Source organism: Sapajus apella, unplaced genomic scaffold (assembly GCF_009761245.1).
Source record: "Sapajus apella isolate SASKATOON/1434 unplaced genomic scaffold, GSC_monkey_1.0 scaffold18, whole genome shotgun sequence".
NCBI classification, from domain to species: domain Eukaryota; kingdom Metazoa; phylum Chordata; class Mammalia; order Primates; family Cebidae; genus Sapajus; species Sapajus apella.
In genome coordinates, this window is record NW_022436958.1 from 24,531,345 (window position 1) to 24,546,639 (window position 15,295).

The following is a 15,295-nucleotide window of genomic DNA, read 5'->3' on the forward strand; positions in this document are numbered from 1 at the left end:
TGAATTAAGGAAAGCTGCTCTCATTGATCCTTGGGATGCATACATGAGAGCTGTCCCTGAGTAAGTGAGGACTGGCAATGCCTCTCTTCAGTGATTCTCCCTAAGGCTGCACCCTTCTTCCCAGCCATGAATAAATTATGAAGGTAAAATTTCTCTATTTACACAGACACATTGTAATAAGAGAAGAAGAAGGGGAATTCAGATAGAAACTATATTATCAGAAACAACAAACTGCCCCTTGTGGGATTACTGTATCATGGGAGCTCAAGAAAGCCACTCAAATGATAATATCCATAAACTGTGATTCAGAATTAGGTTTGAAATTTTATGGCTGAGGGAATATCGGCAATATTTTTTCCTTCATATTTTAAGCTGGGTGAGATTGCATTTTTTGTTTTGTTTTTTGGTCCATTACTTACACTTTTAGGATGAATGGCAATAAAAAGTTCTTTCTTTTGGAAGTTTTGAGATCTTAAAAGAACGCGTAATCGGCCTTATAAAAAATCATGCCAAGCGAGCGCAGAGCGGTTTGGTCGTTCGTTGGGGGCAGTGTCGTTTCTTCGCTTGTCGACTGCGGCTCTTCCTCAGGTGGCAGAAGCGGCGCGGCGGTCGGAGAAGTGGCCTAAAACTTCCGCGTGGGGTAAAAGAAAATGGCCCGAACCAAGCAGACTGCTGGTAAATCCACTGGTGGGAAAGCACCCCGCAAGCAGCTGGCCACGGAAGCCGCCAGGAAAAGCGCCCCCTCTACCAGCGGGGTGAAGAAACCTCGTCGCTGCAGGCCCGGGACCGTAGCGCTTGGAGAGATTCGTCCTTACATCGGGAAGCTGCCTTTCCAGAGGTTGGTGAGGGAGATCGCGCAGGATTTCAACACCGACCTGAGGTTTCAGAGCGCTGCAGGAGGCTGCTGCAGCCTACCTGGTGGGTATGCTCGAAGATACTAACCTGTGTGCCATCCACGCTAAGAGTCACCAGCATGCCCAAAGACATCCAGGTTGGCTCGCCGGATACGGAGAGAGAGCTTAAGTGAAGGCAGCTTTTATGACGTTTTGTAGTAAATTCTGTAAAATACTTTCGTTTACGACAAGTCATTCCACCTTTCACTCAGGATGAATGCGAAAAGTGACTGTTCACAGACCTCAGTGATGTGAGCACTGTTGCTCAGGAGTGACAAGTTGCTAATATGCAGAAGGGATGGGTGGTAACTTCTTGCTTCTCATGATGCATGTTTCTGTATGTTAATGACTTGTTGGGTAGCTATTAAGGTACTAGAATTGGTAAATGTGTACAGGGTCCTTTTGCAATAAAACTGGTTATGACTTAAAAAAATCATGACAAGTTGATCTGTAGTTATTTCTCCATTTTTAAATATCTGAATTTACTTATTAAAAAACAGCAGCTTGTGGCCAAGTAAGTAATTATTCAGCCAATATTCACTTGCTCTTTTTGGAGGAATATTCTTCCCTTCCACATTGTTGAGTTTAACTATGTGGTTTGCTATGGCAGTGTAAGGTAGGTAGAAGCAAGTGTCTCAGTCCCAAACCTAGGCCTTAAGCAGTATCATATGTCTCTGCTCACCTCTCTTTTACCACATCTTTGCCTCAAATAGCTACTGACCCAAGAAGTGCTGTGGCAGAACTGCATCCAACCCACAGTTTTGAGACAAGCCCAACTAAACACATTTAGACCAGCAAAGCTCTGGCTGACCAGCAGAGGAATAAATGCTTGTATCATAGTTTTGGGGTGCTTTGGAATGTAGCACTACTGTGGCAATAGTTGACAAATACAAAGCCCGATAACACAGAGTGAAATTTACATACTAGTGGAGTCTACATTGTGTAAACAACACATCTATCTCTCAAGTGTCAGGAAATCATGTGTATCTGGTCAGCTTGGTCATCAAGACCACAGTGAAGAATGTGAAGTAAAACTGGTCCCTGACTCACTAAAAGAGATACCCCATGGCCTGCACACAAACACCTGCACACTTTATTCATAGGAGACACTTTCACAAAGAGTCTATTTACCATTATTCTAACAAGCTTTGTTATGTAATTTTCTAGCTACTTGATAGTTGGCAGGGAGAAACTGCTATAAACAAACCTACTGGTTACAAGGGAAGAATAACTGTGAGAGAGGACACACACACACACATACACACACACAGAGACATCACTAGAATTTTAAATCATAAGAATTTAAAATCAGTGTCCCTGAATGTGTCCAGTTTCCCAACTAGTAGCAAATAAGATAGGGAAGTCAATAATCAATTGGAAAAAAATTACTTCAAGAATTGATTGAAACAGTAGTTCTTACTGTTTATGGATTATAGTTCATTTTGAAAAACTTGTAAAAATAATGGATTCTTTCTTCAGAAACATGCATGTGAGAAAAACCCCACAAAATCTTCCACATAATTTTAGGCAGTTCAGAAACTTCCTAGAACCGATTCATAAACTCTGGGTTATAAACCACTAATTTAAAATAAAAATAGTCTTAGTTTCAGGAGGTAAGTAATTTAATTTTCTGAAATTTTTTTATTTCTATAAAATAGTTTATCCCTGTGAAACATTATCCCAGGTAAATGAGGTGTCCCGGAATTAATAAAGCTGTAAGAGGCCTTCCCGAATCGCCACCCCATTACTGGCTAGCCTGACCCTGGAGAGACTAATACTCTTTACATCTCTAAAGACTCCATGATATCCTTTGTTGATACATTTCCACATCTCTCAACTTCATTCTTATGTACTCCAAGTTTATGAGAGCTTCATAATTAGATCATTGGTCTATACTCTTGTAATCTTAGCTTCTATGTCACTGGTTCATTGCTTGTTAGAAAAATGAAAGCCATTGGAGCCATTTTCTTCTTTTTGCTTATACAATAAGATTTATTTATTTATTATCATACTTTAATTCCCTCTGTGAAATATGAGGCATCTATCTTTCTTTTGCTTATGAAGTCCCCTAATGTATGAATAAAGTTTTTCATCTCAGATTCTTGAACATTTATTTCTATGCCTTATTCTTTCATCCAAAAAAAAAAAAAATGCCTCAAACTGATAGTCAACTGGTAGGTAGATCCTAGGATCAAATTTATAGATTTGGAAGACCAGCATGGGAGAAGGGCAACAATTCTTAATAAAATGTGATATTATGGTGCCATTACCACTAGTAATAATACCTATTATTAAAATTTCAAAATATACTTATATTTTAAAATAAATTATGAGTAGGACATTCTTCAAAAAGCAAAGAGAAATAACATTTGTTGTATGTCTACTGTGAACTCAGCATTGAATTTGATCCCTTAAAACAGTGGTCTCCAATTTTCTTTTCTTTTTTTTGAGACCTGTCACCAGACTGGAGTGCTGTGGTGTGATCTCACCTCACTGCAACCTCCGACTCCCGGATTCAAGTGATTCTCCTGCCTCAGCCTCCCCAAGTAGCTGGGACTACCAGCACGAGCCACCACACCAGGCTAATTTTTTGTATTTTTAGTAGAGAAGGGGTTTCACTGTGTTAGCCAAGATGATCTCCATCTCCTGACCGCCAGCCATGGCCTCTCAAAGTGCTGGGATTACAGGCATAAGCCAACGCACCCGGCCAGTGGTCCCCAACTTTTTGGCACCAGGGACCAGTTTCATGGAAGATAATTTTTCCATGGACTTGGAGGGAAGGGAGGGAAGATGGTTTTGGGATGAAACTGTTCCACCTCAGATCATCAGGCATTAGTTAGATTCTCATAAGGATCATGCAACCTAGATCCCTTGCATGCCAGTCCACAATAGGATTTGCACTCCTTTGAGAATCTAATGCCTCCGCTGATCTGACAGGAGGCAGCAGTAATGCGGATCACCTCCTGCTGTGCCGCCTGGTTCCTAACAGATCACAGACTGATACCAGTCTGCAGCCCTGGGGCTGGGAACCTCACCTTAAAACACTGAAATCACCATAGCACCTTATGAGTTAAGAATTATTATCCCTGTTTCACAGATAATGAACCAGAAATGAAAGAAATGAAGTGACTTGCCCAACGTCACAGTTCAGGTGACTGTGCAAAACTTAAACCCATGTCCATCTCATTCCCGTCATAGCATTTAGTTTTTGAGAACAGAAGTGACAGGGAGGTTGACAGCCTTTTGGAAAAAATCAAAAGGACTATTTTTGTAAAGGGATTCAAATTGTTCTTTGTAAATCCAAAAGATGGGATTGACGTCAATGTGTGAATATAAATAGGATGCAGATTTGGGTTCAGCATTAGGATATTGATGAGTGTGCCTGAGAGGGTAAAGGCCCACCAAGCTCTGATATTAATGGTAACAAACCCACTCATACACAAAGCTGGGGATCTCAGGGCTGACAGGACTACGTTATGATGAGGACCTTCACAGGACACCTTCACCACAGCATAAGGGAAAAAATAACAGAGGTTGCACCATGATGCTGGGCATGAGGGGCCTGAGGGAGCCTTGCAAATTCCTCATGTCCCCTTAGAAACATGGGGAACAAACCAGTGTCTTACCCCCAAAGCCGAGTGTTTGAACACAGCTATGAGATGGCTGGAAAGACTGGGAGGCCTCCCAGTTAGAATGAAAGACTGGGAGCCTCCCAGTTAGCAGTAATCAGTGTGGTTCACACTCTCAAGGGTTACTGAGATCCTCTTGGGGCATCCATGAGGTTGAAACTATTCTCACATGCATATTAAGATGTTAGTTTCCTTTTTCATGGTGCTGACATTTGAACTCATGACAAAAAAAGGAACAGCGAGTTAAACTGCCAGTACCTTGGCATGAATCAAGGCAGTGGCACCAAACTGTACGAGTTGTGACCGTATCCTTTGTCACCACACACTCATGTTTATTTTTTTAAATGCCAGTTTCACTTAAGAATGTCTTTGATAATACAGTACAAATTAAAATTTTATTAAATCTGTTATGAGTATTTTTAATATCCCATGGGAGGAAATGGATAGTGATATGGTTTGGCTATGTCCCCACCCAAATCTCAACTTGAATTGTATCTCCAAGACTTCCCTCGTGTTGTGGGAGGGACCCAGGGGTAAGTAATTGAATCATGGGCTTGATATTTCCCATGCTAGTCTGGTGATAGTGAATTAAGTCTCATGAGATCTGATGGGTTTATCAGGGCTTTCTGCTTTTGTTTCTTCTTCGTTATTCTCTTGCTACTGCCATGTAAGAAGTGCCTTTCCCCTCCTGCCATGATTCTGAGGCCTCCCCAGCCATGTGGAACTGTAAATCCAATTAAACCTCTTTTTCTTCCCAGCCTCTATGTCTTTAACAGCAGCATAAAAACAGACGAAAAGAGATAGTATGTATAAAGCACTTCTGCTGCATTTCAAAGTGCAATAGTTATGTAGAGGAAACAGAGAGGATTGTGCCCAGTGGCTCACGGCTGTAATCCCAGCACTTTGGGAGGCCAAGGTGGGAAGATCACTTGAGCCAAGAGTTTGAGACCACCCTGGGCAATGTAAGAAGACCCCATTTCTAAAAACAAAAACAAAAACATAGCCAGGCATGGTAGTGCATTCCTGTAGTTCTAGCTAATCAGGAAGGTGAGGCAGGTGGAATGCTTGTAACCCAGGAGCTTGAGGCTGAAATAAACTATGTTTGCATCACTGCACTCCAGTCCAAGTAACACAGCAAGACTCTGTCTAAAAAAAAAAAAAAAAAAAAAATAGGTAAAGCAGAAGTGTAACTGAGTTGCAGGCTGAACTAGGTGCTTTTTCATGGAATAGCATTTTTATTCCCATGAAAGACTGAAAGACAGATTATGACTATTCAGATTTCAGTATTGGCAGACTTGAATATTTTTTATTTTCCTGAAAATTAATCAACTGAGTCTGGCATGTCAAAGAAAACAATTAACAGAATTTGTTGCCCATAACTCAGTTTTTGCTTTCAATTAAAAAATTTTTGAAAACTTATATCCACCACTGTGAGCCTGATAGCTTCCTGGTACTTAATGACCTTTCTCATGAAACAGATGATATTAATGAATTGATAATATTAGTGACTGTGAGTTTTGATGTTATATAATGAAATGTGTCAGCACTTAGAACATCTGCATAACTGAGTAAACCAATTTTCCAAAAGACCAGGGCATGTTATGAAATTAGGCATGAGTAAAAGATCTAAGTGCAAGATAAACCAATGGATTTTAATGTGACAGAATAGAAAACATTTATTGCTATGGTTTCAGCTTCCACATTGCAATTAACCTTTAAGAAAGTAAAGGTTGGGGATGAGGGCAAGATGGTGGAATAGGAACAGCTCCGGTACACAGCTCCAGTGAAAGCAAGGCAGAAAGTGGGTGATTTCTACATTTCCAGCTGAGGTACCTGGTTCATCTCTTTGGGACTGATTGGACAGTGGGCATAGCCCAAGGAGGGTGAGCCGAAGCAGGGTTGGGCGTTGCCTCTTGGAGAAGTGCAAGGGGCCCAAGAACTCCCTCTCCTAGCCAAGGGAAGCCATTCCTGCACTCCAGCCCAGATACTGTGCTTTTCTCACAGTCTTCACAGCCTGCAGACCAGGAAATTCCCTCCAGTACCTACACAACCACCAGGGTCCTGGGTTTCCAGCACAAAACTGGGTGGCCATTTGGGGAGAAAGCAAGCTAGATGCAGCGATTTTTTTTCATACTCCAGTGGTACCTGGAATTCCAGTGAGATAGAATTGTTCACTCCCCTGGAAACAGGGCTGAAGCCAAGGAGCCAAGTGGTCTGGCTCAGTGGATCCCACCCCAACTGAGACCAGCAAACTAAGATCCACTGGTTTGAAATTCTTGCAGCCAGCACAGCAGTCTGAGCTCAACCTGGGATGGTTGAGCTTGGTGGGGGAGGGGCATCCACCATTGCTATGGTTCCAATAGGCAGTTTCAACCCCACAGTGTAAGCAAAGCTGCTGGGAAATCCAAGCTGGGCAGAGTCCAACACAGCTCAGTAGCTGCAGGCACTGTCTCACTGGATGTCCTTGCTGGGCAGGGAATCTCTGAAAAAAGGCAGCAGCCCATTAGGGACTTATAAATAAAGCCCCCACCTTCCTGGGACAGAACACCTGGGAAAAGGGGTGATAGTGGGTACAGCTGCAGCAGACCTGACCATCCCTGGCTGGCAGCTCTGAAGAGAGCAGTGGATTTCCCAACACAGTGTTTGAGCTCTGATAAGAGACAGACTGCTTCCTCAAGTGACTCTCTGACGCCCATATATCCTGATTGGGATACACCTCCCAGTGGGAGTCGACAGATACCTCAAACAGGAGAGCTCTGACTGGCATCTGGTGTGTACTTCTCTGGGACAGAGCTACCAGACAGCAATCTTTGCTGTTCTGCAGCCTCCACTAGTGATTCCCTGGCAAGCAGGGTCTGGAGTGGACCTCAAGCAAACTCCAGCAGACCTGCAGCAGAGGGGCCTGTTAAAAGGAAAACTAGCAAACAGAAAGAGTTTCAACATTAACAGAAAAGACATCCACTCAGAGACCCCATCTGAAGGTTGCCAACTTTAAAGACCAAAGGAAGATAAATCCACAAAAATAGAAAGAAACCAGTGCAAAGACTGAAATCTCCAAAAAACCAGAGTGCATCTTCTCCTTTAAGGGATCACAGCTCCTCGCCACCAAGGGAGCAAAACTGGATGGAGAATGAGTTTGATGAATTGATAGAATCAGGCTTCAGAAGGTGGGTAGTAACAAACTTCTCCAAGCTAAAGGAGCACATTCTAACCCAATGGAAGGAAGCTAAAAACCTTGAAAAAATGTTACATGAAATGCTAACTAGAATAACTAGCTTAGAGAAGAACATAAACAACCTGATGGAGATGAAAAACACAGCATGAGAACTTTGTGAAGCATACACAAGTTCAACAGCCAGATTGATCAAGCAGAAAAAAGAATATCAGATATTGAAGACTGAATGAAATAAAGCAAGAAGACAAAATTAAAGACAAGAATGAAAAGAAATGGACAAAGCCTCCAAGAAATATGGGATTAATGAAAAAACCAATTCTATGTTTCGATTGGTGTATCTGAAAGTGAAGGAAAGAATGAAGCCAAGTTGGAAAACACTCTTTAGGATATTATCCAGAAGAACTTCTCCAACCTAGTAAGGCAGGCCAACATTCAAATTCAGGAAATACAGAGAACACCACAAAGATATTCCTCAAGAAGAGCAACCCTAAGACACAGAATCATCAGATTCACCAAGGTTGAAAGAAAAACTGCTAAAGGCAGCCAGAGAGAAAGGTCAGGTTACCCACAAAAAGAACCCCATCAAACTCACAGCAGATCCCTTGACAGAAACGCTACAAGCGAGAAGAGCGTGCGGCCCAATATTCAACATTTCCCAAAATCTCCTGAAACAGATAAGCAACTTCAGCAAAGTCTCAGGATATAAAATAAATGTGCAGAAATCACAAGCATTCCTATACACAAATAACAGACTAACGGAGAGCCAAATCATCAGCAAACTCCCATTCACAATTGCTACAAAGAGAATAAAATACCTAGGAATACAACTAACAAAGGATGTAAAGGACCTCTTCAAGGAGAACTACAAACCACTGCTCAAGGAAATAAGAGAGGACACAAACAGATGGAAAAACATTCTATGCTGATGGTTAGGAAGAATCAACATTGTGAAAATGACCATACTGCCCAAAGTAATTTATAGATTCAACGCTATCCCCATCAAGCTACCAATGACCCTCTTCACAGAACTGGAAAAAACCACCTTAAACTTCATATGGAACCAAAAGATAGCCTGCATAGCCAAGACAATCCTAAGCAAAAAGAACAAAGCTGACAGCATCATGCTACCTGACTTCAAACTATACTACAAGGCTACAGTAATCAAAACAGCATGGTACTGACACCAAAACAGAGATATAAATCAATGGAATGGAACAGAAGCCTTGGAGGCAACGCCACACATCCACAACCATCTGATCTCTGAATGGGGAAAGGATTCCCTGTTTAAAAAATGGTGTTGGGAAAACTGGCTAGCCACGTGCAGAACGCTGAAACTGGACCCCTTCCTGACACCTTACACTAAAATTAACTCGAGATGGATTAAAGCCTTAAACACAAGACCTAACACCATAAAAACTCTAGAAGAAAACCTAGGCAAAACCATTCAGGACATAGGCATAGGCAAGGACTTCATGACTAAAACACCAAAAGCATTGGCAATGAAAACCAAAATAGACAAATGGGATCTAATTAAACTCCAGAGCTTCTGTACAGAAAAAGAAACAATCGTTAGAGTGAACCAGCAACCAACAGAATGGGAAAAAAATTTTGCAATCTAGCCATCTTACAAAGGGTAAATATCCAGAATCTACAAAGAACCAAAACAGATTTACAAGACAAAAAACAAACAAACCCATTCAAATGTGGGTGAAGGATATGAACAGCCACTTTTCAAAAGAAGAGAAATATGAGGCAACAAATATATGAAAAAATGCTCATCATCACTGGTCATTAGAGAAATGAAAATCAAAACCACATTGAGATACCATCTCATGCCAGTTAGAATGGCGATCATTAAAAAATCTGGAGACAATAGATGCTGGAGAGGGTGTGGAGAAATAGGAACACTTTTGCATTGTTGGTGGGAGTGTAAATTATTTCAACCATCATGAAAGATAGTGTGGCAGTTCCTCAAGGACCTAGAAATAGAAATTCCATTTCACCAGGCAATCCCATACTGGGTATATATCCAAAGGATTATAAATCTTTCTATTATAAAGACACATGCACATGTATGTTCATTACAGCACTGTTTACAATAGCAAAGACCTGGAACCAATCCAAATGTTCATCAATGATGGACTGGACAAGGAAAATGTGGCACATATACACCATGGAATACTATGCAGCCATAAAAAAAGATGAGTTTGTGTCCTTTGTAGGGACATGGATTAATCTGGAAACCATCATTCTCAGCAAACCAACACAAGAACAGAAAATAAAAAACTGCATGTTCTCACTCATAGGCAAGTGTTAAACAATGAGAACACATGGACACAGGGAGGCGAGCAACACACACTGGGGTCTGTTGGTGGGGTTAGGGGAGGGACAGTGTGGGGTAGGGAGGTTGGGGAGAGAGAACATGGGAAGAAATGCCAGATATAGGTGACAGGAGGATGGAGGCAGCAAACCACATTGCCATGTACGTACCTATGCAACAATCCTGCATGATCTGCACATGTACCCCAGAACCTAAAGTACAATTAAAAAAAAAAAAAAGAATTTTCCACACAGAATTTCAAAACCAGCCAAACTAAGCTTCAGAAGTGAAGGATAAATAAAATCCTTTACAAACAACCAAATGCTGAGAGATTTTGTCACCACCAGTCCTGCCTTACAAGGGCTCCTGAAGGAAGTACTCAACATGGAAAGGAACAACCAGTACCAGCCACTGCAAAAACATACCAAATTATAAAGACCATCAATGCTAGGAAGAAAGTGCATCAACTAACGGGCAAAATAACCAGCTAGCATCATAATGGCAGGATCAAATTCACACATAACAATATTAATGTTAAGTGTAAATGGGCTAAATGCTCCAATCAAAAGACACAGACTGGCAAAATGGATAAAGAGTCAAGACTCATTGCTGTGCTATATTCAGAAGCCCCACATACAAAGACACACACAGGTTCAAAATAAAGATATAGAGGAAGATTCACCAAGCAAATAGAAAGCAAAAAAAAGCAGGGGCTGCAATACTAGTCTCTGATAAAACAGACTTTAAACCAACAAATATCAAAAGAGACAAAGAAGGACATTATAATGGTAAAGAGATCAATGCAACAAGAAGAGCTAACTATCCTAAATATATACACACCCAATGCAGAAGCACCCAGATTCATAAAGCAAGTTCTTAATGACCTACAAAGAGACAGACTCCCACACATTACTAATGGGAAACTTTAACACTCCACTGCCAATATTAGACAGATCAACGAAACAGAAAATCAACAAGGATATCCAGAACTTGAACTCAGCTCTGGATGAAGTGGACCTAATAGACATCTACAGAACCCTCCATCCCAAATCAACAGAATTTACATCCTTTCTGCACCACATCACACCTATTCTAAAATTGACCACATAATTGGAAATAAAACACTCCTCAGAAAATGCAAAAGAATAGAAATCATAACAAACAGTCTCTCAAACCACAGTGCAATCAAATTAGAACTCAGGATTAATAAACTCACTCAAAACTGCACCACTAAATGGAAACTGATCAACCTCCTCCTGAATGACTACTGGATAAACAACTAAATGCAGGCAGAAATAAAGATGTTCTTTCAAACCAATGAGAGCAGAGACACAATGTACCAGAATCTCTGGGACACATTTAAAGCAGTGTCTAGAGGGAATTTATAGCACTAAATGCCCAAAAGAGAAAGCAGGAAAGAACTAAAATCGAAACCCTAATGTCAAAATTAAAAGAACTAGAGAAGCAAGAACAAATTCAAAAATCAGCAGAAGACAAGAAATAACCAAAATCAGAGTAGAACTGAAGGAAAAAGAGATACAAAAAAAAAAAAAAACTTCAAAAAATCAGTGAATCCAGGAAGTGTTTTTTTGAAAATATTAGTCTGGCTAGCAGTCTATCTGTTTTGTTAATAAAGAAGAAAAGAGAGAAGAATCAAATAGATGTAATAAATAATGATAAAGGCAATATCACCACTGATCCTATAGAAATACAAACTACCCTCAGAGAATACCATAAATACCTCTACACAAATAAAACAAAGTCTAGAAGAAATGGATAAATTTCTGGACACTTATACCCTTCCAAGATTAAACCAGGAAGAAGTCAAATCCCTGAATAGACCAATAACAAGGTCTGAAATTGATGCAGCAATTAGCCTACCAACCAAAAGAAGTCCAGGTCCTGACACATTCACAGCTGAATTGTAATAGAGGTAAAAAGAGAAGCTGGTACCATTCCTTCTGAAACTATTCCATACAGTAACAAAAGAGGGAATCCTCCTTAACTCATTTTATGAGGCCAATATCATCATACCAAAGCCTGGCAGAGACAAAACTAAAAAAGGAAATTTCAAGCCAATATCCCTGGTGAACACTGATGCAAAAATCCTTAATAAAATGCTGGCAAACCAAATCCAACAGCACATCAACAAGCTTATCCATCACGGTCAAGTCAGCTTCACTCTGGGGATGCAAGGCTGGTTCAACACATGTAAATCAATAAACATAATCCATCATATAAGCATAATAAAAGACAAAAACCACATAATTATCTCAATAGATGCAGAGAAGGCTTTTGACAAAATTCAACAACACTTCATGCTAAAAACTTTCAAAAAACTAGGTATTGATGGAATGTATCTCAAAATAATAAGAGCTATTTATGACAAACCCACAGCCAATATCATACTGATGGGCAAAAACTGGAAGCATTCCCTTTGAAAAAGGGCACAAGACAAGGATGCCCTCTCTCAGCACTCCTATTCAACATAGTCTTGGAAGTTCTGACCAGGACAATTAGGCAAGAGAAAGAATTAAAGGGTATTTAAACAGGTAAAGAGGAAGTCAAATTGTCTCTATTTGCAGATGACATGATTATATGTTTAGAAGACCCCATCATCTCAGCCCACAATCTCCTTAAGCTGATAAGGAACTTCAGCAAAGTCTCAGGATACAAAATCAATCTGCAAAAATCACAGGCATTCCTATACACTAATAACAGATAAAAAGAGCCAAATCATTGGTGAACTCCCATTCATAATTGCTACAAAAAGAATTAAATACTTAGAAATACAACTTACAAGGGATGTGAAGGACCTCTTCAAGGAGAACTGCAAACCACTGTTCAAGGAAATAAGGGAGGACAGAAACAAATAGAAAAACATTCCATGCTCATGGTTAGAAAGAATCAATATCACGAAAATGGCCATACTGCCCAAAGTAATCTATAGATTCAATGTTATCCCCATCAAGCTATCACTGACTTTCTGCACAGAATTGGAAAAACCACCTTAAATTTCATATGGAATCAAAAAACAGCCCACATAGCCAAGACAATCCTAAGGAAAAAAAAAAAAAAAAAAAAGCTGGAGGCATCACACTACCTGACTTCAATCCAGACTACAAGGCTACAGTAACCAAACAGCATGGTACTGGTACCAAAACAGATATGTAGACCAAAGGAGCAGAATAGAGGCCTCAGAAATAATGCCACACAGCTACCACCATCTGACCTTCGACAAATCTGACAAAAACAAGAAATGGGGAAAGGATTCCTTATTTAATAAATGGTGTTGGGAAAACTGGCTAGCCATATGTAGAAAGCTAAAACTTGGACCCCTTTCTTACATCTTACACAAACATTAACTCAAGATGAATTAAAGATTTAAACATAAGACCTAAAACCATAAAAATCCTAGATGAAAACCTAGGCAATACCATTCAGGACGTAGGCATGGGCAAAGGCTTCAGGGCTAAAACACCAAAAGCAATGGCAACAAAAGCCAAAATAGACAAATAGCACATAATTAAACCAAAGAGCTTCTGCACAGCAAAAGAAACTATCATTAGAGTGAACCAGCAACCAATATAACAGGAAAAAATTTTTGCAACCTACCCATCTGACAGAGGGCTAATATCCAAAATCTACCAAGAACTTAAACAAATTTACGAGAAAAAAAAACAAATCCCTCAAAAAGTAGGCAAAGGATATGAACAGACACTTCTCAAAAGAAGACATTTATGCAGCCAATAAACATATGAAAAAAAGCTCACCATCCCTGTTCATTAGAGAAATGCAAATTAACACCACACTGAGATACCATCTCACTCCAGTTAGAACAGCTATCGTTAAAAAGTCAGGAGACAACAGATGCTGGAGAGGATGTGGAGAAGTAAGGAACTCTTTTACACTGTTGGTGGGAGTGTAAATTGGTTCAGCCATTGTGGAAGACAGTGTGGCAATTCCTCAAGCATCTAGAACTAGAAATACCATCTGACCCAGCAATCCTATTACTGGGTATATACCCAAAGAATTATAAATTGTTCTATTATAAAGACACATGCACACGTATGTTTATTGCAGCACTGTTCATAATAGCACAGACTTGGAACCAACCTAAATGCCCATCAGTGATAGACTAGATAAATAAAATGTGGCACATATACACCATGGAATACTATGCAACCATTAAAAAAGGGTGAGTTCATGTCTTTTGCAGGGACATGGATGAAGCTGGAAACCATAATTACCAGCAAACTAACACAAGAACAGAAAACCAAATACTGCATGTTCTCACTCAAGTGGGAATTGAACAGTGAGAACACATGGACGCAGGGAAGGGAACATCACACAACGGGGAGTCGGGGGTGGGGGGCTAGGAGAGGGATAGTCCTAATGTAGATTACAGAGGAGTGATGGATGCAGCCAACCACCATGCACATGTACACCTATGTAACAAACCTGCATGTTCTGCACATGTACCCCAGAACTTCAAGCACAATTAAAAAAAAAAAAAAACTACCACTTGTTGAGTTTTGGTATAGTATTGAGAAGAATATGGATAGTATCTGAAAATGTTATTAAATACTTTTCTATTTTCCAACTGCACATCTATATGAGGCCAGGCTATGTATATATACTTCAACCAAAACAGCATATCTCAACAGTTTGAATGCAGAAACAGATAAGATAAAGTACTTTTTATTAAGCCAAATATTACAGACATTGGGAGAAATTTTTTAAAGCTACTCAACATTAATTTTTGTTTTGTAAAATATATTTTCATAAACAACATGTGATTTATGTTAGCACATAGTAGTCTTTGTATTTGAAGTAATAAATGTTTCAAAATTCTCTGTTTTGACTTCTAACATCATAAATATTGATAGACATAACACATAAAAACAAATTATTGGAATTTCAATAATTTTTAAGAGTGTAAATAGGTCTTGAGACCAAAAAGTTCAAGAATTGCTGGTCTAGGCTGTTGATCTGAGTTAAATGGGAACTTGAGCATCCTAGTGTGTACCAATGTGAAAGGGGCTATGCCTAGGAATCAAGCAGGACTGTGTGTCACAGTGGTACCAGTGTAGTGCATTTCTTCAGGACCAGATGCCTCCCAGAAGCCCAATACTGTGTAAGCATGCATGGCATTAAAGTCTGCCATGAGGGAGATGAGTTTGGCTGAAATGGCTGAGCTTAAAATGACTAAGAAATCTGGACTCATTTTTCTGTCACTAGGTAGAATGAGGACATAGGAGAGATACTCCTGTCTAAT

At 40.0% G+C, this 15,295-nt stretch overlaps 1 pseudogene across 1 annotated transcript; it reads left to right on the forward strand.

Moving 5' to 3' along the window:
* Positions 1-518: 518 nt before the first annotated feature.
* On the forward strand, positions 519-1,033 carry LOC116556949 (annotated as a pseudogene). Its single transcript, XR_004271276.1, has one exon. The product of XR_004271276.1 is annotated as a histone H3.3-like (transcript).
* Positions 1,034-15,295: the final 14,262 nt, after the last annotated feature.